The sequence below is a fragment of the Cetorhinus maximus genome, chromosome 6 (genome assembly GCF_964194155.1).
Source record: "Cetorhinus maximus chromosome 6, sCetMax3.hap1.1, whole genome shotgun sequence".
NCBI lineage: Eukaryota > Metazoa > Chordata > Chondrichthyes > Lamniformes > Cetorhinidae > Cetorhinus > Cetorhinus maximus.
Window position 1 is genome coordinate 97,597,598 of NC_135884.1, and position 5,602 is coordinate 97,603,199.

The window sequence follows — 5,602 nt, forward strand, 5'->3', positions numbered from 1 at the left end:
AGTCGCCATCCCGATTAAGAGCCGCCTCGCCGCAGACACGCTTCACAGTCAGGATGGCCGAGCGGTCTAAGGCGCTGCGTTCAGGTCGCAGTCTCCTCTGGAGGCGTGGGTTCGAATCCCACTCCTGACATTAGTTTTTTTTTTCTCTATAAGTCAAATTCAATTATAAACCTATAATAATTCATATATTTATAGAATATAAGGTATTTTTATGTAATTTATGTACTTGCAAAATCAAATATTTGATATATTATGAGAAATATCACAAATTAATTACATTTTTGCTATGTATGTAACCATTTTGTACCCATTAAGCACAGTAAAGAGGCCATTCAGACCATCGTGTCTATGCCACATCTTTGAAAGAGATATGCAATTCGTTCCACTCCCTGATGTTTCTCTATGGCCTTTCAATTTTTTCCTGACATTTTTCCTCTCTAATACAACCAACCTAATAAAATCAAAGAGAAATAGATATAACCTCATGACTGTCAAGTCTTATGTCTTGGAAATTTCAGTGATTCTTCGGCAATATTGCTCAAATCTTCTAATTTCTCATTTTAATGTAATTATTAACAGGTCATGCTCATATGGCAGAGGTAGGAAGTAAAACCTTTCCATTGTTAAGCACCTAGAGTAGTACAGACAACAAAAGGCCAAATCAGTAAACTTCTTATTGTAATTTGAAACTGTTACAGCAAGAAAAGGGACCAAAAAAGCTGAATCTGAAATGGCGAAATGCTATCAACAGGTGGCAGTCCACGCATTTGCATGTACTGGAAGCTACATATATTAATGCACAGGGCCCTGTTCTTTGGAGCAGAAAGAACATGTACACACATTATGCCTGTTTCAGCTAAACAAAATAAGTGACAGCCATTCACTGACTCATTTCTCAGGGCAATGCCTTGACCAATAAGGGCCAACCTGCCTGGTTTACATTTCAAACAATGCTTGGCAGTTAACTGTCAGTCACCATCAATTGGTGCGTTCTCCATGGCAATGCCTCTACCAATCAGAGTCCACTTTCTAACCAATCGGCACTGTCTTCTCATACAGTATAAATTGTTGATTTCCACCTATATTGGTTTTCTTGCGAGTGTCCTGATGAGTGCAAGACAAAAAGCTTTGACATTTCTCTTTTTTCAGCAATGTAATAGAAAAGTATATTAATGTGGTATAAATACAAACTGAAGAAGAGACAGCGAGTTTAACAGTAATAGGTCATCAATGACCTTCCTTCCATCATAAGGTCAGAAGTGGGGATGTTCGCTGATGATTGCACAATGTTCAGCACCATTCGCAGCACCTCACATACTGAAGCAGTCCATGTCCAAATGTAGCAAGTCCTGGACAATATCCAGGTTTGGGCTGACAAATGGCAAGTAACATTCGCACCATACAAGTGCTGGGCAATGACCATTTCCAACAAGAGAGAATCTAACCATCACCCCTTGACGTTTAATGGCATTGTCATCACTGAATCCCCCACTATCAACATGCTGGGGGTTATCATTGACCAGAAACTGAACTGGACCAGCCATATAAACACTGATACAAGAGCAGGTCAGAGGCTGGGAATCCTGCAACAAGTAACTCACCTCCTGACTCCCCAAAGCCTCATCCACCCTCTACACGACACAAGTCAGGAGTGTGATGGAATACTCCCCACTTGCCTGGATGAGTGCAGCTCCCACAACACTCAAGAAGCTTGACACCATCCAGGGCAAAGTAGCCCACTTGATTGGCACCCCTTCCACAAACATTCGCTCCCTCCACCACCAGCGTATAGTAGCAGCAGTGTGTACTATCTACAAGATGTACTACAGGAATTCACCAAGGCCCCTTAGACAGGACCTTCCAAACCCACAACCACTACCATCTAGAAGAACAAGGACAGCAGATAGATGGGAACACGACCACCTGGAAGTTCCCCTCCAAGTCACTTACCTTCCTGATTTGGAACTTTACCGCCGTTCCTTCACTGTTGCTGGGTCAAAATCCTGGAACTCCCTCCCTAACAGCACTGTGGGTGTACCTACACCACATGGACTGCAGCAGTTTAAGAAGGCAGCTCACCACCACCTTCTCAAGGGTAATTAGGGATGAGCAATAAATGCTGGCCCAGACAACAAAACTCAAATCCCGTTAGTGATTAAAAAAAAGTGCATCAAACCATGCAGGGAACCGTGGTAGAAAAATAAAATTGAAGTCACTTTATCTGAATGTGCAGAGCATCCGCAATTAGAAAGATGAACTAATGGCTTAACAAGCTAGATACTGAGATGTTTTTTCATCTAGGCTGGGGAATGTAGAACAAGGGGGCACAGTTTCAGGATAAAGAAGCGATCATTTAGGACTAAGTTGAGGAGAAATTTCTTCACTCAAAATGTTGTGACTCTTTGGAAGTCTCCACCACAGAGTGTGAATGCACCATCATTGTATCTATTTGAGGCCGAGATGGACAGATTTTTGGTCTCTCACAGAATCAAGGTATATGGGGAGCAGGCTGGAACTTGGAGTTGAGGCCCAAGAAAAGCCATGATCGTACTGAATGATGGAGTAGGCTCAATGGGCCATATAGTCTTCCCCTGCTCTTGTTTCTTATGATCTTATCAATTATTATATTGAATTATGAATCAATAAAGGAAAGTGTCCCATATGCCTTCTTGACCACCTTATCTACCTGTCCTGCTACCTTCATGGATCTGTGGACATGTATTCCAAGGTCCCTCTGTTCCTCTATACTTCTCAGTATCCTACCATTTATTGTGTATCCCCTTGTTTTGTTTGTCCTGCCCAATTCATTACCTCATACTTCTCTGGATTGAATTCCAATTGCCACCTGACCGGTCCATTGATATCTTTCTGCTATCTACAACTTCTTCTGCACTATCAACCACATAACCAATTTTCATATCATCTGCAAGCTTCTTTAATGATGTACCCTACATTTTAGTCACAAACAGCAAGGCCAGTACTGAGCCCTGTGAAACTCCACTGTTAGCAACCTTCCAGTCACAAAAATACCCATTGTCCATAACTCTGCTTCCTGTCACTGAAACAAATTTGGATCCAACTTGCCACTTTCCCTTGCATCCCATGGGCTTTTACTTTTGGCTGTGTTTGTTACTAACGCCACGTATACTCTGTTCTAGTGTTTTACTCCGTTACATCATTGCGAGTGACAGAGTAGGTAGCAGCCAGGACCAAAGATGGCACTGCTCATATCATCACATCCAAGTTTTAGGCGGTGTCCTTTAAATCCTAATTGAAGCAGATTGGCTGGAGTGCCTGCCACTCATGGAGAGGGAGTCAGTTTCCCAGTTCAGGGCTCCTTTATTGACAACAACAAAAACAGAAATACCTGGAAAAACTCAGCAGGTCTGGCAGCATCGGCGGAGAAGAACATGACCCTTCAACAGAACTAAGTAAAAATAGGAGAGGGGTGACATATAAGCTGGTTTAAAGTGGGGGGTGGGGGGGGGGGGGGGTGGGGGGGAGAGAAGTGGGCGTGGGGGTTGGTTGTAGGGACAAGCAAGCAGTGATAGGAGCAGATAATCAAAATATGTCACAGACAAAAGAACAAAGAGGGGTTGAAGGTGGTGATATTATCTAAACAAATGTGCTAATTAAGAATGGATAGCAGGACACGCAAGGTACATTTAGCTCTAGTGGGGGTAGGGTGAAATAAGACTAAAAGGGCATAAAAGGTATAGTTAAAAATAATGGAAATAGGTGGGAAAAGAAAAATCTATATAAATTATTGGAAAAAACAAAAGGGAGGGGGAAGAAACGGAAAGGGGGTGGGGATGGAGGAGGGAGTTCAAGATCTAAAGTTGTTGAACTCAATATTCAGTCCGGAAGGCTGTAAAGTGCCTAGTCGGAAGATGACCAGTCTGCCATGTGGGGCTTTGTGAAAAGCCTTGCTAAAATCCATTTAGATTACACCAAACGAGCTATTCTCATTGACTCTCCTTGTTACCTCCTCAAAACATTCAATCATATTAATTAGACTCAACCTTCCCTTAACGAATCCATGCTAACTGCCCTTTGATTTTTCGAAGCCTTTCTAAATGATGATTTATACAGTTTCTCAAATTTTTTTCCAATTAATTACCCACTACCGAGGTTACTCTGACCGGCCTATAATTACTGAGGCTATCCCTTCTTCCCTTTTTAATCACTGCTACAACATTAGCAGTCCTCCAGTCCTCTGGCACATGCCTATAGCCAGAGAAAATTGGAAAATGGTGATCAGAGCTATTGCTCCTCTTGCTTCCCTTAGCTGGCTGGAATACATTTCATCTGGGTGTGAGGACTTATCCACTTTCAAAGATGCTTAGCACTTTAAAATTTCCTCCCTCACGATGCTTATCCGATCCAATATTTCAAACTCCTTTCCCTTAACTATGTTCCTCTCTTCTGTGAAAACAGATGCAAAGTATTTATTAATAATCACGCCCATGTCTTCCACACCTCAACACACAAGTCACCTTTTTGGCCTCTAATTGGTCCTACTCTTTCTTAGTTTTCTTCTCGCTCTTTATGTATTTATGTATCTTTGGGTTTCTCTTGATCTTGCTTGCCAATATTTTTTCATGTCCCCTCTTTGCTTTCCTAATTTCTTCTTGATGTCATCCTTGCACTTTATCTCCTCTGGCCTTTCTGCAGTATTGAGCTTTAGGAATCAGGCATGAGCTTTCTTGCTTTAACTACTCTTGATTGCTCTTTGGCATCAGGGGGATATGGTGGGGTGGAGGGGGCATCTACATTTGGAAGTCCTACCCATTTCTTTGTGAGAACACATTTGTTGTGAGACCTATCTTTATCCTTGAATGCCTCTGACCATTCTGACACTGATTTACCTTGAAGTAGCTGTTTCCAGGCCATTTTGCCAAATCATATGTCAGCTTAATAAAATTGGCCTTTCCCCAATTAAAAACTTACTACACTTGATCTATCGTTATCTTTTTCCATAACTGGTTCAAATCTAACTGAATTATGATCGCTACCACCAAAATGCTTTCCTATTGATACCCTTTCCACCTGCCCAGATTCATCTCCTAAAGCTAAGTACACAACTGCCCTCTTCTCTTGCTGGGATTGCTTAAAAAAAGGTTTTCCTGAATGAAGGATGATGGAGATAGAATATGTCATAACTCTCAAAAGAGAATTGGATATATACTTAAGGAAAATATTGAAGGGGACATAGAGCAGGAAGTGGAACGAATTACATATCTCCTTCAAAGAAGTGGCACAGATATGATGGTCTGAATGGCCTCCTAACTGTGCTTTATGCGTATGGGTACAATATGGATACATACATCGTAAATATGTCATTAAATTGTGATGTTTCTCATAATTTATCCAACATTTGATTTTGTAAGTACATAAATTATATTCCCTATATTTTATAGAGATGTGAATAATTATAAATGTATTAACCGCATTTGACTTGAGGTTTTAAAAAAACGATGTCAGGAGTGGGATTCGAACCCACGCCTCCAGAGGAGACTGCGACCTGAACGCAGCGCCTTAGACCGCTCGGCCATCCTGACTGACTGCGCAAACAATGCTGGAATCCATTGAGGGCAATCAA

General features: G+C 41.6%; 2 non-coding genes across 2 annotated transcripts; one reads left to right on the plus strand and one right to left on the minus strand.

Moving 5' to 3' along the window:
* The first annotated feature begins 47 nt into the window (after positions 1 to 47).
* Positions 48 to 130, plus strand: trnal-cag (transfer RNA leucine (anticodon CAG)). Its single transcript has one exon. It is a non-coding gene; the product is annotated as a tRNA-Leu (tRNA).
* Positions 131 to 5,478: 5,348 nt separating this feature from the next.
* On the minus strand, positions 5,479 to 5,561 carry trnal-cag (transfer RNA leucine (anticodon CAG)). The gene has a single exon. It is a non-coding gene; the product is annotated as a tRNA-Leu (tRNA).
* Positions 5,562 to 5,602: the final 41 nt, after the last annotated feature.